Consider the following 10,884-nt stretch of genomic DNA (forward strand, 5'->3'; position numbering starts at 1 on the left):
AGTGTAGAGTTAATCTGATGATAGATTTTGAATTTAGGAGGCAATTGACCAGCATAATTAAAATAGCTGTCAGACATGGGCACAGGTTTCAACTTCAAGTATATTTAAGCAAAGTGTAAACATTAAGAGAGTCATGGTAGTGGTTCCAGCCATATTAGAAATAAATTTTAGCAGTACCTCAGCAGAACTAAACTTGACAGGGAGACAGAACAGGCTTTGAAATTTTATGTTTTTAGTTATTCACAATCATAATTATTCTTAGGTCACACAATCATTTTAATAGGTATGTTAAGTATGAAGTGATTGTTGGATATTGTTACATCTTATTAAGATATAAGATTTTTGTATTTTTTGCTTTGTCATTTGATTTAATGAAGATACTAAATATAGAAAGATCTTAATACAAAGATTCTTGTTAAGAATGATGAGAATTTTCCACTTATGATACCTAACCAAAAATAATGCGTTCAATAAATTTAACTGAATTATAGTTCTATATTTACATTTATTGATTGGTCAAGTTAACCAAGACATACTGGGCCCTTTTGCCAGAATTCACAGACCTGTGCTATGAAACAAAAGAAATAGTTTGTCTAAATTAAGCATTTAAGCAAGTATTTTTTTCTTTTTTTAAAGATTTTATTTATTTGACAGAGAGAGCAAGCGAGAGAGCAAGAGAGCAAGCATGAGTGGTGGGGAGGAGGATAAAGGGGACATGGGGCTCAATGCTGGGATCATGACCTGAGCAGAAGGCAGACACTTAACCAACTGAGCCACTTAGGCATCCTGCATTGTATTTTCTTCTAATATGACTGGATTTAAAGAGATCCTATATATTATATGAGTAGGGACTAATAAAACTTCTGGTGTATAAGAAATATTTAGCATAACATAAATATTGTTACTTAGGACTATAGTTAGGTTTTATTAAAAAATTTGGAAATAAGTGAAGTATAATAGTTCTTTGAGACATTAACTGTGACATTAACACAATAGAGCAAAGCAGGAGTATTCGGGTCATTGGAAGGGGAAAGAATACTTACCAGGTCTATGTGACCTAATTGTGACCTGAGTAAATTATTACTAACAACTGGTAAAAGAATGGATGGTCATATGGGGAGTTGATCAGTGGCAAAAACTTGATAAAGGAGAATAACAGGTTTTTTTTTTTTTTTTTTTTTTTTTTTTACAATAGCGATAAATAGAATTTATTTTGTACAACTGTTACCAACATACACACAGCCACGGGGTCTTCCAAAATGGGTGTTGGGGCCGGAAGGCTGGCCTTTGGCATGGTGCCTAAAAAGTGTGGACAGACACACACAAGGATGTGGACTCACAGCAGCTGTGCCTGGCTGCCCCCTCCATGGGAGTTGGGGGAGGGCGCAGCGGCGAGGCCCGTAACTCTAGGCCAGCTGAGACCCCTCGACCTGGAGTGCCCAGAGCATGGGATGGCAGGGGTTAAGCTGGGTGCTGGCTGAGAAGCCAGGGAGGCCCCCTTCCCCCTAAGGGGGGCACTTGTCTGTCAGGTGGAGGCAGTAGACAGGGCATCGGCAGGTCTGTGGTGAGCTTGAGGGTCCACGAGGGGTAACGGGCATAGCCAGCTCCCAGCCCCTCAGCCCAGCCCCAGGGAACCCAAGAAGCAAGGGTGGGCAAGGGGGGCCCCCTAGGAGGAAAACCTCCCATTCTGGGGCAGGTGCATGGAATCACAGTCTTCAGTGACCTCTGAAATAATCTCGTCCATTTGCAGCAGAGGTGTCCAGAGAGGGACAGTGACTTGCCAACGGTCACAGAGCGGAAACCAAATTGGAAGCCAGGACTCAGGATTCCCAGCCCAGTGCTCATTCCACCATTTTCACATCTCACTGCCTCCACCCTAGGCTCTGTACGCACTGAGATATCTCAAACTTCCCCTCCCACCTTGCTCCCCATGAGTCCAGAGGGGTACCGGGGTGTGATGAAGGGCCCGGAGTGGGGGCAAGCCAGGCTGGAGTTCTGCTTCAACGGAACACTGCCTGCCCCAGCCTCGGGGGTGGGGATGATGCCAGCAGCTTCCCCCTCCCAGGTCTGGATGGCTCCGCCCCGCAGAGACAGCCCAGATGGGTGGCCAAGGTGGGGGCAGGGGGCAGCCCACAGGCTGGCGCTGGCCTTGGGGGCAGAGGTCCTAGCCACCTGGACTTGACATGGCATCTTCACCTTGTGCTTCTGGGGCCTCATCTGCTCAGTTTCTCCTTCAGAGAGGGGGCCTGGCTAACAGCCCAGCTGGGGTGTGTGCTGTTCAGATGCTTCCAGCTGGATCTTGATCTCGGGACACGCAGGGTCCCCCAACTTGCCGGCGTCGGGATGGGGTGACCGCGAGGGGCCTGGGGAGCTGCCCCCACTTGTGGTGCTGACACTGTCCTCCAGCCACGTGCTATAAATGAAGGAGTCCCGCTTGTGGGGCGTCCCCGAGGACGAGACGCTCTCCAGGCCTGTGTCGTCCGCGTCCACGCCCTCGGTCTCCTCCACCACGCTGGCGAAGCTGCTGGCACTGGACGAGGAGCGGGAGAAGTCCTTCAGCACCTCCGCTCTCTGGGCCGCAGTCTCCGCTCTGTTCTTGGTCGTGGGCATCTCTGGGGAGCTCTGAGTGGATGAGTTCTCCGACTTGGGCTCTTGTGAGACGTGCCCGCTGTCTGGGGTCTTCTGGCCGGCGGGGGGACTCTCCCTTTTCTCCTGCACCTCCTGTATATTCTCGATACCGATGGCGCTGCTGCGGCGGGAGCCAAACGGGCCCGACTTCTTTCTCGTGGGGCTCTTTCCAGGGACGATCAGTGATATTCCAGCTGCCTTGGCCAGGTCGGGGTTGTTGGGGGCAAAGCTCCCGCTGTGGCTGGTGGACACGGTGTTGGGCTTCTTGTTGCTTAGTCCCATGGCATCCATGGACTGGCTGCGGCTCCGGATGACCCGCTTAAAGGACTCGAAGAAGCCGCCGCCGCCGCCGCCGCCGTTCTCCATCTTGTCCTCGTCACCGCCCAGGCCCAAAACGGACAGACAGGGAGGTGCAGGCAGTTGAAGGGAAGAAGCTGGCAGAGTCCTGGGGTGCAACGTTTATGGAGTCATCTTCTCGAGAGAATCAGCTTACCCGAGGCATCTTCACCAAAGTCATACAGGAGATTGCCCGGGTAGAGAATTCCTATGGGCAAGAGCGCCGCTGCCGGCTCATGTGAGCCCTCAGGCTTTGGGTAGCTGCCTTGATTCTGCCCCTGGCACTTGCCAGGCTCCAGCGGGTGTAGGCCCTTAGGACTTCACGGGTATGGTTGCCAGCTGTGTCCCCAGTCCTCTGGTCGCACAGTGTGGTACCCTCATGTTTGCACACTTTTCCAGGCTCCAGTGGCCTGGTTGTCAATGTTTACAATGGGGCAAGGATGTCTCATGGGCACTGGCCTCTAGTCCTCTGTTTTTGCTAAATGAATTGTTGTAACCTGCAAGATTGGCATATGAGTCCTAAGCATTGTTTATTTAGGACTCAGTCTTCTGTGCAGGTTTTGGGTGTTGGCTGGGTGAAGGGAGCTGGGGACTCCTGAAGTGGAGCTGGCTCCCTAGTGTGACAATGTATATATGCAAATAAACTGAGAAATCTTAAAAAAAAAAAAAAAAACCATCATGGACGGCTGTGGATGTGCAGCTCCTCGTAGAGCGTCTCCAGGAGGGCGGCCCGGGTCTGCTCCTGCGGGCCAGGTGGAGGCCGCCAGGTGGAGGCCGCCAGGCGGAGGCCGTCAGGAGGCGTGCGGCGACCCCCCCTCTGGGTGAGCAGGGAGGTGGGCCTGGGGGACCCCGGTATTTTTTTGTTAGTAGAATCTTTTTTATTCAGAAAAAAAAAAAACCAAAAAAACAAAAAAGTTTTCCAACCACACACAGGAGGGATTTGGGTAGGGGGAGGTGTCTGTCCATCCAGCCCCAGCCCCCAGCCCATGTGGTTTTGGCAGTAATAAGGGGTGTGGGGTAATGGCCCAAAAAATAAAAATGGTGTACGTGTGTGTATGGGGAGGAGAGGGGTGCAAAAGCAGTGGGGAGTGGTAGGGGGTGGGGACAGACGAGGTCAGTACTGGGAACACCGCAGGTGGGAAGCGCCGCAGGTTGGTCCGGTGGGACCTTTTTTGTGTGTGTGTGTGTGTGTGTGTGTCAAAACCAACAGGATTTTATTTCTCTGCTAAATCTCGGCCGGCTCAGCCTTCCTGACCCAGGAACTGAGCAGAGAGCAAGGCCTGGCTGCTGCCCTCCTCCCGAGCTCTGCACCTGGAGCCAGGCTGGAAGCTGGCATCACCAGGGAAAGGGGTCGTGGGTCAAGGACCTGAGGCCAGCAGGGCTCTTCCTGAGACAGCCCAAAGCCTTGGACAGGGGGCCTTGGCTTGGTCTACAATTTGTCAAGTACAAGCGGTACACAGACCACTCCTTCCTCCTGTTCCCCTGGCAGCGGCCACCCCACCCCACCCCCTTCTAATCTGGTGATCTGGTTCAGAAAACCCAGCCCAGAGTGGTAGGGAAGCAAGGAGAAGATGACCCGAGACCTTGCAGGCAGAGTGGCTGGCCTCTCGCCTCAATCTGGAAAGAGTCTAGCGCCATCTCCAAAGCAAGGTATGGATCCTGAGGAAAATGACGCCCCGACAGCTGCAGGCTTTCCTACAGCTGAGGCTCGGGGAGCACTCTGGCCCTGGTGGGCAGTAGCTGGTCATCTCTGTGGGTCACACAGGCCATGCCAGTCAGCTTCACTCTCGCACCGGGCCCGACTGTGAAAAAACTGCTTGATGAAAGTCTGGGCCTCTTCCTTCACACTCCTTCCAGGAGAGGCCTTCTGAGTCAGCGAGTGTGAGAGGTGGCGGGCGAAGGCTTTAAACAATTCCTTGGATGCAAACTTGCCCTCCTTGTAGAAAGGGGTCAGGCATTTGACCACAACATTTGCAGCCTCCTTAAGAGAGATGCCAGGGGCTGGGAGAAGGCAGGAGCCTTGGGCCATGGGGTTCAAGGTGTCCTGATTCCAGGCCGGGACGCTGTCCTTGGCCTCAGCTAAGACGGAGGCATTGGCTGAGGGGCGAGGCCTCTTCTGAGTCTGGTTCTCTAGGTTCTCCTGCTGGGGTCTGGGCCGCTTGCCCCTGGGGGTCTCCTCTGTGGGGATGGGCTGGCCTTCAGGGGACCCCTGGTCTCCAAGTGTGCAGGCTCTTGGCCTCTCCCTGGTACACTCCTTGGTCTTGGGGTGCGTAGCCAAACACCCCAGGGCTCCATCCTCCTCCCCTGCGCACTTCTCTGGGGCTGCTGGGGGTCCCCGCATTCCCTCACATGAAGGGCCAGGGCCGGCATCTTCCGCCCCTGGGGCTGAGGTGAGGGGGGACGGGCTCTTGGCCCTTAGGCAGAAGCGGGTGATGTTCTGAGAATCCTTGAGGGCCGCTGCAGCTAGGAGTTGCTGCTTCTTACTGGCCCGGGCCTTGGCAAGGGGACCACCCTTGGAGGGGCTTTTCCCCATCCTCTCAGGGGAGGATCCTCCACAATGAACACTGCTTCCAGGAGCCTCTGCTCTGGGCCCAGGGAGGGCCTTGCTGCAGTCCTCATCCTGGAGGCCACAAGGCTGGCTGGGGGCTCTCGCTCACCTCCCTGCACAGGCTGGGGGGCTCGCTCCTCGGCCTGACTCTTCTCCATCAGCTCAGTGGCTGTCTGAAATGGGCAGGAGCCCCTGGGGAAACCAGCTCCCACCCGCTTAGGTTTGAGCGAGTACACCTGGGAGGCTGGCCGGATGTCATACTCAGTGGGCTCTGGGGGCTGGGCATGCATACTGCAACTCCTGGTATTGCTTTCCACATTGTAGAGCTGCCCATCCTTGGAGGCTCTGTGGATCTCAGCCACCTTCTTCAGCACGCTGGCCTTGTACAGGTTGGCCATCTTGGCATTTCGGAACATCTCATGTTCCAGCTCCACAGCCTTGGCCTGGAGATCAGGGCCATGGGTGGTACTTGTGGCCTGGCAGTTACTGCTCAGAGCCTCCTCCAGAAGCCCCAGGCAGTGCTCACGGGCCTTCACAGTGAGTCTAGGGATCTTCCTGCTAGAAGCCTCTTTCAGGGGACAGTCCTCATCTGGGGGTACAAATTCTTCTATCTTGGGGTCCTTGCCCTTGCGTAGGCTCATCTGTTTCTGGTAGAAGAGATTCCATTCCCGCTTGTGGGCCTCGTCTCTGCCCTCGTCCCCACTGCCTCCAGAACCTTCATCATACCTGCTGAAGCCCCCATAGCCCCGACGGCCTCCCTCATACAGCTCAGGGTCAAAGCCATTCCCCTGGGAAGGCCCGATGCAAGTCTTATTCCAGCTGCTGCTGTGCTCCAAGGCATCCAGTCACTTCCGCAGGGCTGCAGGGTCCCGGCAGTGGTCACAGCCCTTGGTGCAGGCAGGGGGCGCATCCCCAAAGTACTTGGCAATGGCAGCATGGCGGCACCCCAATTCTTCACAGAAGGTGACCAGGGCATCAAAGGCCAAGATAGCAGCTTTATCAGATGCTTTGTTCCCTCTCTTTTCCTGGAGTTTTGCTACTTCCTTCCTGATCAGGAAACTGACTTGGTCCCGGTCATTCCTGGAGTAATAGAGATGGCACCAGGAAGGCTTCCCGTCTCTGCCTGCCTGGCCAGACTCTTGATAGTACCCAGCCATAGACTTGGCAATATTCCAGTGGGCGACAAACCTGACATTGGCTTTGTCCACTCCCATCCCAAAACTAATGGTTGCAACAATGACAGGCACCTTCTCCTCCATCCACTCATTCTGCACCAGTGTTCTTTCAGAAGCCTTCAGCCCTGCGTGGTAAGCCTTGGCATTCACACCTCTGTAACTGAGCTCTGTTGCCAGCTGTTCACAAGCCTCTCTGGTCCTGCAGTAAACAATGCCACAGCCAGACAGCAACCCTTTATCAGCCTTCTGTCCAAGAGCCTTAAGGCAGAAGTCCCTCAGGTTCCCATAGGGATCAGAAAGCAGTTCTTTGAACTGCACATCATAGAAGAGGTTGGCCCAGAAGCAGGGAGTCTTGAAGGAGGCAACTGGTTGCTTCAGGTGGAGGGCAGCAAACACATCCTCTTGGACTTGGAGAGTGGCTGTGGTGGTCAGAGCTACACATGGGGCATGTGCTAGGCGGGAACGGAGGGTACCTAGACGCAAGTAGTCAGGAGGGAACAAGAAGGCGTAACATGTTTCCTTGACTCAGGTGATACATTTAGAAAAGAAATCATGATTTTTTTCTTTTGCTGTAACAGGCAGACACTGTAGTTCTCGTTGTGATCAGGAAAGATGGAATGACTGCTGCCCTTCTCTCGCTGCAATCAACAGTTTCTCACGCATGATGTCAATGCTCGAGTAGTCCGGCAACTTAAGGTAGTTCACACAAGTCATTACAGAGGGCAAGAAGTCGTCGGGGTTCTCCGTGGACTCGAAGGTCTTCCGGACAATTGTCAGAGGTGGATTCAGACTCCGGAAGCCTCCAACAGGCAATCTTGGGCTACCTGTCACAAACTGGAGAAACAACCTCTGCTGCTCATTGTCAAAACTACTGAGAATCTCAAACAAGAACTTCACAGCCCGACTGTCATGAGTATAACCGTGGTCCGGCCTGCAGCACTCCATCAGTGTCTTCGCATCCCATGTGTCTGCTTTACTGCCGCACAAGAGCTGATCCAGTTCTTCCGGGTAGAAGTACTGAAGATGACTAAGTGGAAAGATGGATTCAAATCCATCTCTGAAGGAATCAAATTACCTGGAAACGCCTTCATTTAGTGCCCAGAATATAACCAGTCTTAGGTACTCCTCTAAATTGTGGATGGTGACTGGTATGTCCTTTCCTCCTTTCTTCAGTTCAATGTTGGGAAACCCTGGCAGCGTGAAATCCAATCCTAGATCTTCAACTGAGCAGCCATTCATAGTTAGGGTTTCTAACGCATATTGTAGACTCTCTTTGGTCTGGGATTTATCTTGCTCAAGTCTTTTCTTCTGTCTGACAATGTCTTCTAGGTGATACACTGATCTGGCTACAACTGGGTCAATGTCAAACAAATCATGCGATGTCAATGAAGTTTCTTGCCTTAGCATCCACTTATAAAAGGGTAAGCCAAGGGGAAAGTCCACCAATCTGAAACCCATGATAGCCTTGGCCATTAATTTTCCTAAGAAGTGAAACTTCATTTTAACCTTTGCGATATGGGCTGGCTTAGCCGTCCGACCAAAAGGAAGCGCAAACAGACCCTGGAGGTTTTGAATATACTTGGTCCCTTCTTGGCTTCCTTTTGGATTGCTGAGAGTCACTTCTTCACCTCTCCAGAGACCCAAGTCAGCTCTCTGAAGTTCCTGAGATACAAGTGCATAAAACTCCAGTGTAGGCCCAAGACCTGTACCAACCTCATTTTCATACTGGATTTCTAACATGGCCCGTGAGCTACCGAGATCCTGCATTACAGACTCCGCTTGTTTCAGCAGCTCCTCTCTGTTCACAGTACGTTTTTTTCTATCCAATCTAGGTGCAACTCTGCTATCTTGAGAATCCGACTGGTTGATTTCTGGGTTGGTATCAAGTAATCTTTGCATTGCTCAGTCCCGATCAAATGCAGTTACGAAAAAAGCATTTGCCAGGTATCAAAAGGGAAGAAAAATGGGCAGGTTTTTCCTAGTTCAGTAAGCCACGTTGGGATATTTCCTGTCATGATTACTAAAGGATCTTGAAGCTGCCTATTTGCTTTTGCTGTCAATTTACTGTTAATAAATTCACTAGTTGGAATAATCTCCTTGCACATTGCATTATCATACAAGTAATACCAGTATCGGCTGATGGCGTGTAAAACTCTTAGAAGAAGAATCACATCTAAGGACGGGTCTTCAAAAGTTATATTCTCAGGTGGCGAGGAGATGAGGTAAACTTCTAAAGGATTGGATACTGATGGGCATACTCCATCATGCCATAACTCATCGTGCTTTTTTGCATTTCTAGGAGATGTTTTTGTTGGAGCTGTTTGGGCTCTTCCTCTTTTACCACCAACACAATCTTTATTACTTTCTTCATCCTCTCTCACGGGTTTGTACCATATTGTATGAGTCTTTGTCCAAATACCAGCTCTTCCCAAAGGGTTGCTCTCATCATCTGTGGACTCCCGCTCATCCTCAGCCTGAATACTGAACTGCCGGACTGCCTGATATACAGTCATGTTATATGGTAGCAAATGTTCTCCAATATAAAACTGTAGCCTGTGCCTTACGTTTCGGAATTTAAGAACTGAGCAGCCAGAGACTCGTCTTTTTCCTCATCAGAGCCATCATCATCACTGTCTTCATCATCTTCTCTTACTCTTCCATACCCTCTAACTCAATAGCTTGTACCAAAGCCAGGGGATCAATCTTGACCGGCCCGCCCTTCCACTGCTTCACATTTGCACAGTCTGGATGTCTTTGTAACTGGCATTTTAACTGATGTGTGTTGAAAAATTTTAAAGCCTGTGATCCTCTGTTGAGAGAAAAGCTGCCTCCTGTCCCGTTCCCACTGGGGAAGTCATGTACTTTGACTGGAAACTGTTCCATCTGGCTGAGGCAGTTGTTCATCTTGTGAACTAATGCCAACAAAGGCGCATTACCCACTGGTTCTACTCTTCCAATGGGCTCTTCTCCAGGAAGTGGTGAAGAAAAAAATACGTGAAGGAATCTCTTTAATCTGATCTCTCGGCTCACAGCATCTTTTTCACTTTTAGATGTCAAATAAAGCAACAGCTGCTTCACGAATCCACTATGTTGGATTTCAAATGATGAAACATCGGACTCTGAGACTATGCTACGGATTTCTACAAGGCACTCAGCTCCACCATCCACCTGGAGGTTGAGTTGTTCAGTTGCAGCACAAAGTCTCTGAAGGACATTCAGTGCAGGGTTGCTTCCATCCATGTTCTCAGAACTGAAATAATGCTCTACAAATTTATGCGCCTGTTCCTTAATCCAACCTTTAATTTTTTCTCTGTTATTGGATATGGTGTCCTTGGAGGCGGCCCTGGCAAGACCACTGACTCCCGCAGTTCGTGCTGGTTCGATGTTGTTGCTGTTGGACTGTGCGCTTAACCTTCCCCACGTTTTTGGATTCAAGCTTGCCAGGAAAGAAGATTTAGGTGACTGAGTAGTGGTAGGGCTTTTAGCTTGATTGTCTACTTTGTCATCATCTCTTGGAGGTGAATACTTTGGCCTTCTTGGCCCTCGTTTTGGCAGCCGTTTTCTCTTTAGAACATCACTTAATCGACCTTGAGGGCTCAGATCTAAAGAGTCATCTCTGCTGTGCTGCAAGCTGGGGGACCCCAGGTCAGCTGCAGCATTGGTGGCAGCCGTGGCTGTTCCACTGCTGACTGACGTCGTGGATCCCAGGGATCCTGACCCATTCGTACATGCCTTTGGTGGACTTGTCAACAAAGACTCTGATTCTGCTAAGTGTTTTACTTGATGCATTACACCTTCTCTTCTGAAGTAAACACTAAAAATATCAGGTAACTTCTGCATTAAGATTTCTGCCATCTGGGATCCCTGGGTGGCGCAGCGGTTTGGCGCCTGCCTTTGGCCCAGAGCGCGATCCTGGAGACCCGGGATCGAATCCCACGTCGGGCTCCCGGTGCATGGAGCCTGCTTCTCCCTCTGCCTGTGTCTCTGCCTCTCTCTCTCTCTCTGTATGACTATCATAAATAAAAAAAAAAAAAAAAAAGATTTCTGCCATCTGAAGTGCTCCAACCTTTTGGTTGGATAATGTTTGACAGGATCTATCTATTTCTTACGGGTAAAGGCTTTGTATACCTATATCCTTTTCCACATTCTCATTCCCACTTCTTTTATGCCTGCCCTTTTTGTTAATGAGCTGTCTTA

General features: G+C 50.8%; 3 pseudogenes; all 3 read right to left on the reverse strand.

Moving 5' to 3' along the window:
* Positions 1-1,192: 1,192 nt before the first annotated feature.
* LOC140596567 (rap1 GTPase-activating protein 1 pseudogene) lies at positions 1,193-3,015 on the reverse strand (annotated as a pseudogene).
* Positions 3,016-4,520: 1,505 nt separating this feature from the next.
* On the reverse strand, positions 4,521-7,212 carry LOC140596559 (ATP-dependent DNA helicase Q5 pseudogene; annotated as a pseudogene).
* Positions 7,190-10,562, reverse strand: LOC140596565 (E3 ubiquitin-protein ligase TRIP12 pseudogene; annotated as a pseudogene).
* Positions 10,563-10,884: the final 322 nt, after the last annotated feature.

Source organism: Vulpes vulpes, unplaced genomic scaffold (assembly GCF_048418805.1).
Source record: "Vulpes vulpes isolate BD-2025 unplaced genomic scaffold, VulVul3 Bu000000656, whole genome shotgun sequence".
Classification (NCBI taxonomy): Eukaryota; Metazoa; Chordata; class Mammalia; order Carnivora; family Canidae; genus Vulpes; species Vulpes vulpes.